Below are 13,744 nucleotides of genomic sequence, written 5' to 3'. Positions count from 1 at the left end.
GATGCTTTCGGAAATAGAAACCACTTACCTCAAGAGCTTTCATTTGATACCAAAAAATGTAGAGCAGGAATTTCTAAGTGTGCAAACTAACTTTTAAAAAAAGCGGCAAAACTAACATTTATGGGATGCTTTGGAGAATGAAAGCTACTTGAGTTTATAGTAATCTTCAAGGTCTTTCGTTTAATACCAAAAATATATTGCGCAGGTATAGTGGAAAGTGGTGATTTTTATTAAATATTTTATCTTCGCAAATTCTAATTAACCCATTAGGTGGGCAGACAAAAACTACCTGGTTTGTGTCTGGGCTAGTTATCTTCACGAACATATATGATTTGATGAACCCAGCAAAAAAGCGTCGACAAAAAATACTGAAAATGTTCTTTTTGGATCCGGAAGTGGTGTAAAACTGTCATAGGATGGATGTCCACCATTTCAACAGCCGTTGCACTGAATTCGCATAAAGGGTGATACGGTCAAAATTTGGTCAAGGAAAAACGCGTGTAAATCGGTGAAATCGTTTATTTAAAAAATCAAATTAAATTTCTTTTTCAAGTTCAATTGGTATAAAATTCAGGAAAATTTTTCAGTTAGGCTTTCGCTTGGGAGCCACCGTGGTGCAATGGTTAGCATGCCCGCCTTGCATACACAAGGTCGTGGGTTCGATTCCTGCTACGACCGAACACCAAAAAGTTTTTCAGCGGTGGATTATCCCACCTCAGTAATGCTGGTGACATTTCTGAGGGTTTCAAAGCTTCTCTAAGTGGTTTCACTAGAATGTGGAACGCCGTTCGGACTCGGCTATAAAAAGGAGGTCCCTTGTCATTGAGTTTAACATGGAATCGGGCAGCACTCAGTGATAAGAGAGAAGTTCACCACTGTGGTATCACAATGGACTGAATAGTCTAAGTGAGCCTGATACATCGGGCTGCCACATAACCTAACCTAACCTAGGCTTTCGCTTTTCCAAATCCGAATTGCCGAGCCTCACGCTTGACACCTGCCATCAGATTTTGTACAGCCACCTTGTCCACCTTCTACGCCACAGAAAGCCAGTTTGCCTTGAACTGCTGCTCGTCCTTAGAAGTTTTTTTGGTCTTCTTTAGGTTCCGCTTGACAATAGCCCAGTATTTCTCAATTGGGCGGAGCTCTGGCGTGTTGGGAGGATTCTTGTCCTTGGGAACCACCTGCACGTTGTTGGCGGCGTACCACTCCATGGCCTTTTTACCGTAATGGCAAGATGCCAAATCCGGCCAAAACAGTACGGAACAACCGTGTTTCTTCAGGAAAGGCAGCAGACGTTTATTCAAACACTCTTTCACGTAAATTTCTTGGTTGACAGTCCCGGAAGCTATGAAAATGCTGCTTTTCAAGCCACAGGTACAGATGGCTTGCCAAACCAGATATTTCTTTGCGAACTTTGACAGTTTTATGTGCTTGAAAATATCTGCTACCTTTCCCCTTCCTTTTGCCGTATAAAACTCCTGTCCCGGAAGCTGCTTGTAGTCGGCTTTGACGTAGGTTTCGTCGTCCATTACCACGCAGTCAAACTTCGTCAGCATCGTCGTGTACAGCCTCCGGGATCGCGCTTTGGCCGTCGTATTTTGTTTATCATCGCGATTTGGAGTCACTACCTTCTTGTAAGTCGATAGTCCGGCTCGTTTTTTTTGGCTCGATGCACGGTTGTAGACGATACACCCAGCTTATTTGCGGCACCTCGGAGAGAGAGGTTAGGGTTTCGCTTGAAACTACCGGCAACTCTCTTTGTCGTCTCAGCGGCTTCCGGTTTTCGATTTCCCCCGATCCAGACTGGCTGTCGACAAACGTTCCCCAAACACTCTAATTACATTTGTAACGGTTGATTTGGCAACTTTTAGCGATTTTGCCAGCTTTGCGTGCGAGTAGCTCGGATTTACGCGATGCGCGAGCAAAATTTTGATACGCTGCTCTTCTTGCTTGGACGGCATTTTGACAACTGAAGAGTGAATTCCAAAATCGAAATAGGAGCACCATTCTACACACACACCTTCAAAATGAGGGGTGTTCAGATTTTTTAAATGCAAAATTGAAAGAAATTGACGTATTTATATTGATCAAATTTTGACCGTATCACCCTTTATTGTGGAATTTTGCCAAATATTAAATTTTTATAATTTTTAATGCATTTTAAGGCTTGTGTGAAATGTCTGTCCTCAAATATTTTCAAAAATCTGCAATTTTCTAGAATGGATTTATCATTTTTGTCGACAAAATTTAAATAATTTCTACCATTTCATTAATTCTTATTCTTAAAATTATGCATTAAAATATGAAAAAATCGAGTTATAAAAAATTGAATTAAAAGAACTTTTTTGGAAGTACTTTTAAAGTCGTGCCTTCAGAAGAACTTTCAATTTTTTTGCTGGGAATTTCAATACATTGGTTTGCAGAAGGTTCCTTTTCATTTTTGATAAGTGAGAAGTTCACAATGGACTGAATAATTTAAGTGATCCTAAAATAATTGTCTGCCTCTATACCTACACTAACGTAATCATTGTTTAGTAATGGCGTAATTTATATTTGTAAATATTGAAGATATTTACCCTTCTCATTCGAAAAAAAACAAGAATAATCTATTTGGTAGAAATATTCTGCCGATAAGAAGTCTATAATATAGAAGTATATAATATGCGCAGAAATATTTTCCACAGAGAGAGTCCGTGAAATTTCTCTTTCGTCTCCATATCTAACGTATTGCCGTATTGGGTTACATTTTTTGCAATATACTTCCTCAATAAATTTGGCCCATCTATGAATTTAATAGAAAATCTACTCTAATCCATTTGCTTTGAATTGCAGGCATGTATAAGAAAAGCATTTTCTTATAGTGAAAGTGTTTTGTTTTTTGCTTTCCTTCAAAGATGATGAATATACATTAAACAGATGTTGTTATAGGCATTACCATTGAAATGGTCATCGTTCATTCAATATTCAATTAAATCATCTTTGATTGTTTTATTGAAAACATTCATTTGTGATTGACCAGGCTGGTCCATTCAATACTATCAGGCCCCCGCCTTACGCATCCCACATACTTGTGTTGTAAATTTTTATTGTGTTCCTTTTTGGGTTGGTTTATGGTTTTTGTTTTTTTTTTTTTCTGGCGAATTTATGTTCTTCTTAACATTTTGCAGTGTTAGTCTATTGTGTCTTTTCAATTTTTCATTCGAATTTAATTAGTTTTTGTTTTTTTTTTTGTTTTAAGCTCCTTAATGGATGGACAGCATAGTCCAAGATGGATGGATGGATGGATGTATGTACCAATGGATTTACATGGAAAACCTATTTCGCATGTTTGTGGCTGCAATTGTTCTCATGTCTGGCTCAAGTATGTTTTGCCAGTTTGATTAATGAAATTAATTCATATTTTGTGTCGCCATATGCACATCATGGTCTAAGTTGGTGAAACATCATATTTCTTCGTCATTAATGAAATTATGGATAATAAGGCCTATGGCAAGAGATATATTCTGAAACAAACTAAATAGAGCGTAAAGCTAAATCAAGGATTTGGAACTTGTGGAGAATAAAATAAACTTTTAGAAAAGAAATCGTGCATAACCATGCAGACGACATTGGACAGGAAACTAAACGCAAAAATAGTTTTGCTTGTGATTCAAGTGTTGTAAAATTTCTTCATAAGTTATTCCATTACATTGTCTGGTATGGTAACGTCAGAACCAGAGTATCCGTTAAATGAAAGTACAATCGAGGGACTATTTATTTCAAATTTAATTGCGCCATGAAATTTTAATAATTTCTTTAACTGTTTTAGTATACAGAACAAAAAAATATCGCAAATATGTTGATACCCTCCACCCCATCACACCCATTAAGTACATATGGTCTTTGATCGTGGTGAATTCCCTACCTGAACTTTGACTCAAGGTTAGGTTAGGTCGATGTATCAGGCTCACTTAGACTATTCAGTCCATTGTTATACCACATTGGTGAACTTCTCTCTTATCACTGAGTGCTGCCCGATTCCATGTTAAGCTCAATGACAAGCGACCTCCTTTTTATAGCCGAGTCCGAACGGGTTCCACATTGCAGTGAAACCACTTAGAGAAGCTTTGAAACCACCAGAAATGTCACCAGCATTACTGAGGTGGGACAATCCACCGCTGAAAAACTTTTTGGTGTTCGGTCGAAGCAGGAATCGAACCCACGACCTTGTGTATGCAAGGCGGGCATGCTAACCATTGCACCACGGTTTTTGACACAAAGACTTTTTTTTGCTACAGGTCGCAGGGTATTGCAGGTACACCCCAATCCGACCTCCAATATCTGATCTGTTTGAAATTCAGTTCATGTTATCAGTATTCACCCCTAAGCAACCATGGCAAACGTGGTTAATATCGATCCATAATTAGATATAGCCACCATATATAGCGTAAAGGGTGATACGGTCAAAATTTGGTCAATATAAACTTGACGTATTTCTTTCAATTTTGCATTTAAAAAACCTGAACACCCCTCATTTTGAAGGTGTGTGTGTGTAGAATGTTGCTCCTATTTTGATTTTGGAATTCACTCTTCAGTTGTCAAAATGCCGTCCATGCAAGGAGAGCAGCGTATCAAAATTTTGCTCGCGCATCGCGAAAATCCGAGCTACTCGCACGCAAAGCTGGCAAAATCGCTAAAAGTTGCCAAATCAACCGTTACAAATGTAATTAAAGTGTTTGGGGAAATCGAAAACCGGAAGCCGCTGAGACGACAAAGATAGTTGCCGGTAGTTTCAAGCGAAACACTAACCTCTCTCTCCGAGGTGCCGCAAATAAGCTGGGTGTATCGTCTACGCCAAAAAAAGAGCCGGACTATCGACTTATAAGAAGGTAGTGACTCCAAATCGCGATGATAAACAAAATACGACGGCCAAAGCGCGATCCCGGAGGTTGTACACGACGATGCTGACGAAGTTTGACTGCGTGGTAATGGACGACGAAACCTACGTCAAAGCCGACTACAAGCAGCTTCCGGGACAGGAGTTTTATACGGCAAAAGGAAGGGGAAAGGTAGCAGATATTTTCAAGCACATAAAACTGTCAAAGTTCGCAAAGAAATATCTGGTTTGGCAAGCCATCTGTACCTGTGGCTTGAAAAGCAGCATTTTCATAGCTTCCGGGACTGTCAACCAAGAAATTTACGTGAAAGAGTGTTTGAATAAACGTCTGCTGCCTTTCCTGAAGAAACACGGTTGTTCCGTACTATTTTGGCCGGATTTGGCATCTTGTCATTACGGTAAAAAGGCCATGGAGTGGTACGCCGCCAACAACGTGCAGGTGGTTCCCAAGGACAAGAACACTCCCAACACGCCAGAGCTCCGCCCAATTGAGAAATACTGGGCTATTGTCAAGCGGAACCTAAAGAAGACCAAAAAAACTGCTAAGGACGAGCAGCAGTTCAAGGCAAACTGGCTTTCTGCGGCGAAGAAGGTGGACAAGGTGGCTGTACAAAATCTGATGGCAGGTGTCAAGCGTGAGGCCCGGCAATTCGGATTTGGAAAAGCGAAAGCCTAACTGAATATTTTTCCTGAATTTTATACTAATTGAACTTGAAAAAGAAATTTAATTTGATTTTTTAAATAAACGATTTCACCGATTTACACGCGTTTTCCCTTGACCAAATTAAGTGCAGTCGGTATTACCTCAAAGAAAATGGCCAAAAAAGTAAACAGTTTTATATATACATTTTGAGATTTCCACAAAGCGTTGTCAAAACTAGGAAAAGTTAATGACATGTTGTACTTTTTAACTGCTGTTCACGAAATTACACCCTCTCATAGAAGAAAAAATGAAATAAAAGTAAAGAAGAAAATCATCGGCGCCAAATCTTTAGTGCTTTAGTTCATATTGAACTTATGTGTATGGTCTCTGAACTTTATACTCACGTTTAGTTCATAAAATGTTCGAGACATATTTAGAAAAAAAGATATATTTGACAAAATATAACAAAATAATATTTTTGCTATAAACATAAGTTAATTTAGCATTAGTTTAATAGGAAATTTTTTTGTGTGTACCTACATTATTCAAAATCCTAGTGATATATCAAAAATGATCGAGCAAGCTGTTTAACATATATTCCAATCCTATGGTAGAGGGTATAAAAATATAAGTGATATCGGATAAACCAACATCATTTATTTTATTCGATGTAAAATAAATTTACCTACGGTGATAGTAAAATCTTGGCATGTGACATATAAATAGAAATCTAAATTTATTAATATCAAACATGGAGGCCTACACTCAAAAGAAAATTTTGGTTAATTTTAGAAAATTTTAACTAAATTGAACTACAAACGACAATATCACAAAATAAGAAAAAGAAAATCGACAAATTCAAGAAAATCTATTAGACATAATTATTTGTTTCTTTTGTAAAGCTCAAAATTGAAAAACGTCTTTAGCGCCACACGAAGTGCGTTTGTGATAAAATTTTAATAAATTTTTAACTATTTTGTATTAAATACGATCTTAATAAATTTTTAGAAAATATTTTTCCCATTTTTAGTCCATTTAACTAACTTACACAAAAACAATTTATTAAAGACATGAAACCTTTTTATTTTGGAAAAATTTTAACTAAAACGTAATAATTACCATGAAATAAAATAGAGTTAAATTGGCTTTAGTGCCCTGGAGGGTTCACTTTTTTTTTGAGTGTACACATGAAAATAATATCATTATTTATGTAATATTGGAGTTGTTATTCACATGAAGCTTTCATCACAATAGATTTTCATTTCCATTCCACATCACTTGCCAACAATATTCAGAACAAATTTTATTGAAATATCTGTCATCAATTTGGCTAATTGTCAAGATATTTTTTTATTTGTTGAACAAGAAAATAAATCCGAATAAAAAAAATTATCAAATCCATTTGCAAAACAAACGCACACAACCTAGCCCATAAAGGCTGTAGTGGAACAGTTTTTTTTGGCTCCTGGTACAAACGCCAATACACACTAAGCAATTTTTGGACATCTAATCCATTGGTAATGGATGCAAATTCACGAGAGATAAGTTTCTATGCTACCCTAAAAAGGATGTCAGTGGGTTAGCAAACATTATCATAGTGTCGAGAGATTTGCTAGTAATACGACGCATGTGAGTATATTAAGGTGGGTCAGGGGTAATGGTAATATCTTCCGAAAGATATATATTTCTATCACACTGAAAAAAAATGTTTACGTGATATTAAAGATTTCGCAACCTAAGTTTTATGATGCGAAATTTACAAAATATTAAGGACAAATTTGTTTAAAATAATGAGATTTTAATTAAAATAAAGCTTCAAAAATTGTTTTCATTAAAATTAGGACACAAATTTTGTAAATTTGCGTCCCTCCGTTAAAGTCGCATGTCTTTGAACTAAGGCTAATTTTAGTTAAAGTAAAGAAACACATTTTTGATTCAAAGAAATTGTCCTTAAATTAACTGAAATATTAAAACTTTAGATTTAATATAAAAACTCTTCAAATATAGACTAAGACTTATTTTGAGGATTTAGCGTCTTTGGTTTAAAGTTTTGTTTGGTATTAAGAAAACGTTTTTTACTCCGTTATAATTTAGATTTTTAAACTGATTTTTGTTTGTACGTGAGTACCTTTATTAATAAACCCCGAAAAGAGAATGAAAATTTGATAAATGAGATCTGTATCCTAATTTTAATTATATTGGTCCTAGATTTAATGCCAGATAGGTCGCTAAAAAATGTCTTTATTTTAAAGAAGCCGCATCTTTGGCTCGGAATCAATACCAAAATTCTTAAAGAAAGGTCAAAATCTTTGGATCCAAGTAATCTTTTTGTTTTGAGTGCAGGACAAATTCAATGTAGTCAGATGTTAGATACGAAAATTACTAGGCTAATAATTTACTTGAGGAGGAAATAAAATAATATTTGGGTACATAAAAAATTAATAATAATTTAAACTAAATTGAAAATGAATGTTTTGGAAATTCAGACACACTTAGACTAACAAGTTATACCAAAGGTAGTGGACTTTCTCTTACCAATGAGAGTTGTTTGACTACTTTTACAGCGCGTTTCACATTTCAGTGTAACATTGAGGTTTCTTTCCCTTCAAAAAGTAAAATCGGGATATCGGAATGTAGGGGCGTTATATCAAAACATAGACCGATACACATATTTGGCGTAGCTCTATAATACAGCCACATTACAAATTCCAGTCAAAGTGGTTAAAAAAAAAAAAAAAAAAAAACAGACAGATCGACTCAAGTATATATCTTATATGGTCAGAAATCGATTTTTCGAAGTTTGGTAAACTGAATGGCTAACTTATTATAACACAATCTTATTGTCATTGTTTTTTTTAATATCTGTAATGTTTTCTGTTATCCACTCTATTTTACAATTCCATGTGATTTTTGTTTAATTTGTGCAATGGCACACCAATACGGTGACCCATTTTTCAATGGCGGAGGCAAATATCCTATTGAAAATTTATTGTATGGTGGATAAACGTTCCAACACCCTAAATAATAAATCTTTGCTTAATCGAATTTCACCGCACAGACAGACCTCCTTGGGATAAGACTACGAACGGTGCCAAATCGCGATAACCAGAGAACAAATAAAAAAACGGAAACGGAAGCAGAAGCAAAACTTAAAATGGAAATCACACCGTATCGAATTGAATATTTCGAGTGTGGCTTCAATATGAGATGATGTGCGAAGCAAATTGGATGGTAACATTTAGGACATCTTAAATGCGACACATAGTAAATTGGAGTAAACATTTAATAAGCATAGAGTAGTTTATTGCTGCCACTGAGGCAGCGATAAATGATTATCCTTGGTGTATTAATTTTATTTGTACGGTTTTTTTCTTTTTAAGATTCACGCCAAGAAATTTAGTTTAGTTCAGATGCTGGAATCATTGGAAAAGAGAATAATCAAATATTAGATTGGGTAGCCGAAAAAATCTTTGGCAAGTGATTGAAGTGTTGCAAAGAAAGAAGGGAAAGTCTAAAGTCGGGCGGGGCCCGACAATATTATACCTTGCACACTGAAAAAAAGCATGCCCGGTTCCAAAGATTTTGTTTTTATTTTAAAAATTTTGATATTGATTCCGAGCCAAAGAAGCGGAGAATACATGTAAGGATACTTTTACGACACAATTCTCTTTTAAATTTGGTTTTTGTGTTCTTGCTTCTAGCAAGCAAATATTAATTTTTCGTTCTTTCAGCTTTTTTTCTTTAAATGCTCAAAGTCCTTTTAAAACGAGTTAACGACAACTTTATTTTCCAAATTCAGACTCGACTTCCAGTACAATATATACTATGTTTCAAGTAAAAAACGTCTTTAAAATAAAGTGTTGAAAAACATGTCCTGCATTTGAACGATTTTTTTTGCTTTGTAGCCAAGATGCAAAAAGACAACAAATTTAAAGACAATTTCATTAAGTTTAAAGAATTTTTCTGAATTATTAATGCCAAGTTGACCTTAGCCCAAAAATTTTTTCTTTCATGTTATGATACCCATTTTTAAGTCAAATCACTTAATTATAAAGACAATACGACTTCATTGAAATGTTTATCGACTTTTGGACAAGGAAAAAAACTTTAATTTAGAGAAATGCATCTTCTATGCTAAGCAAAATTTGCATTCGTATTTCAAAGACATGAAATCGTTGACCTCACGACAATATTTTTTTTCAGTGCACCACTTTCTAGATCTACATTTCGATACCATCTCAAACGCTTCAAATTTGTTTGTGCTATAAATAAAGGTTTATGTTCCCATATACATATATTTAAATCTGACCCGATTTGGACTAATGCCTTGGGTCGGAACACAATGTTAATAAAAATGATATGGGAAATATTACATCCAAAGCCATTTTTAGGCAACATCGCAAAAGTATATTTATGATTTATCATGCGATAAATATGTATTAGAGGTATAGGACAATTTGACTCATTTTTACAATGGGAATTTGTTCATTTTTGCCTAAATCGGGAAAATATATATAGGGACCTTTTCTAAATCTGAGCCGATTTTGATCAAATTTGGCACTCATTGCTAAAATGTTAATTGTTTTCCCTGTGCAAAATTTCACGTAAATCGGATTACAACTTTGACCTCTGTAGTTATATGTGAGTAAATCGGGCGAAAGATATATGGAAGATATATCTAAATTAGAACCGATTGCAACCAAATTTGGCACACCTTGCGCAGCTGTATTCGTTGTGCAAAATTTAGCAAGTCTTTTAAAGCCATGTAAGTACATATTGGATGAAAGATATATGTGGGACCAATTTATAGAAATCTGAACCGATTTCTTACAAAACCAATAGGACTCTATTCCGACCCAAAATATATACTTGTGCTAAATTTAAAGTTTATTGGACCAAAACTGCGATCTAGACTTTGATTACAAAAATGTGTTCACACACAGACGGACATGGCTAGATCGACTCAGGGGCCGACCCTGAGCATTATTGTCAAAGACAACATGTGTCTATGTATTGACTTATAATACTCTGTTCCACAGTGTGGAGCAGGGTATAAAAATTCAAGTAGAACACAGATTCAAATTTCACCAATGAAGGAGTTTTTTCTATATATTTTAATATAAAAAATTTTTCGTGTTACAAATAGTTTTTATTTTATTTTTTGTAAGTATTATTTTAATAAATAATTTTGTTTTTCATTTAGATTCAAGAAAACATTTTAATTCTCTTAATTTGCCACCAGAGAATGAAGTCGCCGAGTCGCGCCGCCGACCATTTTTTGCCAGTCGACGCCGCCGCCGAATATGTCGACTCATCTCGACTCAAATTTAGCCGCCAATTAATCAAAAATGTGGATTTAAATCGGAAAAAATTATATATAATTCTCGTATTTTTTCCAAAATTTTGAACACAACCAATCATATTTAAGCTGCTATAATTATTTAGCAAAAATTTAGCTCAGAAAATTTGAACGAAAAGTAAATTTGTTTGTAAGATAGGTTGTACAACTAATCTCATTACCATTCGATTAACTTCAAATTGATTTTATAATGGATCCGCCGCCGCCGGAGGCAAACATTTAGTGTCCGCCGCCGCCGACAAAAATGGGTCGGCTTCATTCTCTGTTTGCCACACCTTGTCTTTGGAACTTCCATGGAAGTCCAAAAGACAAACGGCACATATTCAAATCCCAGCTGTGGTGACATTTTTAATTTTATTATCATTACTTTTTTATTGATTTTGTATTTTATTTTGCTAAATTTAATTTTTTACTTAAAACGGCCAAATAGCGCATTTTTAAGATTATACACCCTCAAAAAAATCGCTTCTGTAACATATACCCCAAACTCATTTTGCTTCAAGCATATATATTTTCAGGATTGGTCCAAACAAAATTTTGTTTGTATTGTTCAAACATATTATATACCTTAGGCATACACTGATAGAAAAAAAATTAACGAAATTTTGTTTGTGTATATACATATATTTTTAAGGCACCAATTGGTTACTTCCATTCTTTTACTTGTAATTTACTCTCTAGGTCTATCTTTCTAAACACATATATGTGTATAGGCAATTTCTAAATTAATATATGTTTGCATCCAAACATATTCATGCCTGTTCTGGGTCACACCGCATTGTGCACCACACTATACACTTTCTACACACCACACACAAAGTTAGTTGTTCTGAGTCACATGTGTGAACACTTTTTTCGGACTTTTAATCGAAAAATGTGACAGCTGATTTTTTCTGCAAGCCATATTTTATTTGCAGACAGAAATTATAAACAAAACATATTTTGCCGGTATAAACATAAAAAATTAAAAGTAAGTGCGTAATTCAAAGCCATAAAATGCCTGCCGGATTTTTGTTAGCAGTGAATAATGTAAGGACAAGAGCAATTTATCAAGAACAAATAAGAAGGCGACAATTACATTACATTTCGATTTCTACCTTTGTTTTGATTTGTTTTTTTCTATCCCTCCTCAATGTTACTCATGAACAAACGATCGTCGTGTCGTTCTCGTTTTTGTTTTTGACGGCGGAGAAGTTTTTATTTTGGTTTTGGTCAAACAGTTTTTAACATCCATACATTAAAGGAAATTTAATTATAGTGGGCATAATTAACTATTCTGTTAAAGTTTTTCTCATTTGTATTGCTTAAATATTTACAATAATATTGCAAACAAATTTTCTATCGTGGCGGCCTCCATGTGCAGAAAGATATTGGCGGCGTTAGTTTTTTTTTTTAATTTGATCAGTGATTTATTTGTGCACCAAGAACACTTTGCAGAATTGAAGATGCCATATTTTTCATGCAATAAATTTGGTAAAATTCACTTTTCTTAGCCCATTGATTTTGTAAAAGTTATAATTTAATTACCTTATATTTTCAAAAAGACCTTTGATTTGTTTAGGAAAGCGGATAGTATTCACAAAAATCAATGATAATTTTGCTTAAAACTTTTTTGTGTTAACTTTTAAAAATTGTGGCAATATTATACTTTCGAACACACTGAAAATCAGCTGATTAAAACAACCCCAAAATTTATACACTAATCAGAGGAAATCGTGGTTTCTGACATATATAAGTGTCTTTCCCAATAAAATTTGCAAATATTTATAAAAAACATATTAAAGTTTCAGAATCTGTTATTTATTTGTTATAAAAACTTCTAACTTTGCATACGATGGCTGTACACTAAGCCTACACAAAAGAAATGTTCGTGTACATTTTTCAGGCCTATGACGGTGTATAGTGTTGGCCAGAACACCTTTTAAGTGTGACACCACACGAAAATTGTACATGTGTGTACCACAACAGACACGATTATATTTACTAATAATATGTTCTAACATATTAACATATACACAGAAAAAAAATTCACAAAAAAATTTCCAATTAAAATTTTAATTGAGTTTTAAAAAATATTCAATTAAAAATTTAATTGAATCAACAAATTTTTTAATTGAAACAAAAATCAATCACAAAAATTAATAGTATCAATTAATTTTTTAATTGACCTTCAATTAACTTTTTAATTGATACTATGATTGAAGACATTTCAATTAAAAAATTAATTGGATCAATTAATTTCGTGATTGAATCAGAAAAACATGGTTTTGTGTGTATGTCGCAAACATGTTATGCTATTCTATGAACATTATATGCTTGCACTTAAAAATAATGTGTTAAAAAAAATTCGAGTTCCAAACATATAATTTTTTACACCCAAGCATATGAAAAACAGTCTTTTTTGTTCGTGTACCAAAAAACTTTAATCGAGAAAGAAAAAAAATGGGTAGATGATCCCAGGATGCGCTTAAAAATGTGTTTGTGGAAAAATTTTTCATTTGTTCTTCGACTTTTTCTTTTCTTTTCAATTAAAATCTTCACTGAACTCCTAGCCAAAGGACGAAGAGTTCATTACGTGATCTTTTTGGTCTTGTGTATACACTGAAAAAAATATTGTCGTGAGGTCAAAGATTTCATGTCTTTAATATACGAATGCAAATTTTGCTTAGTATAGCAAAATTGGACAAGGAAAAAAAACTAAGAAAAAGTTTTTTCCTTGTCCAAAAGTCAAAACATTTCAATGAAGTCGTATTGTCCTTATAATTAAGTGATTTCACTTACAAATGGGTATCACAACATGAAAGAAAAATGTTTGGGCTAAGGTCAACTTGACTTTAATAATTCAGAAAAATTCTTTAAATTT

The 13,744-nt window shown here is 34.0% G+C and overlaps 1 long non-coding RNA gene across 2 annotated transcripts in view; it reads right to left on the bottom strand.

The window, feature by feature from the left end:
- Positions 1-13,744, bottom strand: part of LOC142226507 (uncharacterized) — a 65,160-nt gene that overhangs the window by 1,044 nt on the left and 50,372 nt on the right. The gene's annotated exons all lie outside the window — the stretch shown is intronic.

Source organism: Haematobia irritans, chromosome 1 (genome assembly GCF_050003625.1).
Source record: "Haematobia irritans isolate KBUSLIRL chromosome 1, ASM5000362v1, whole genome shotgun sequence".
Lineage (NCBI taxonomy): Eukaryota > Metazoa > Arthropoda > Insecta > Diptera > Muscidae > Haematobia > Haematobia irritans.
This window is presented reverse-complemented; position numbering and strand designations above follow the sequence as displayed.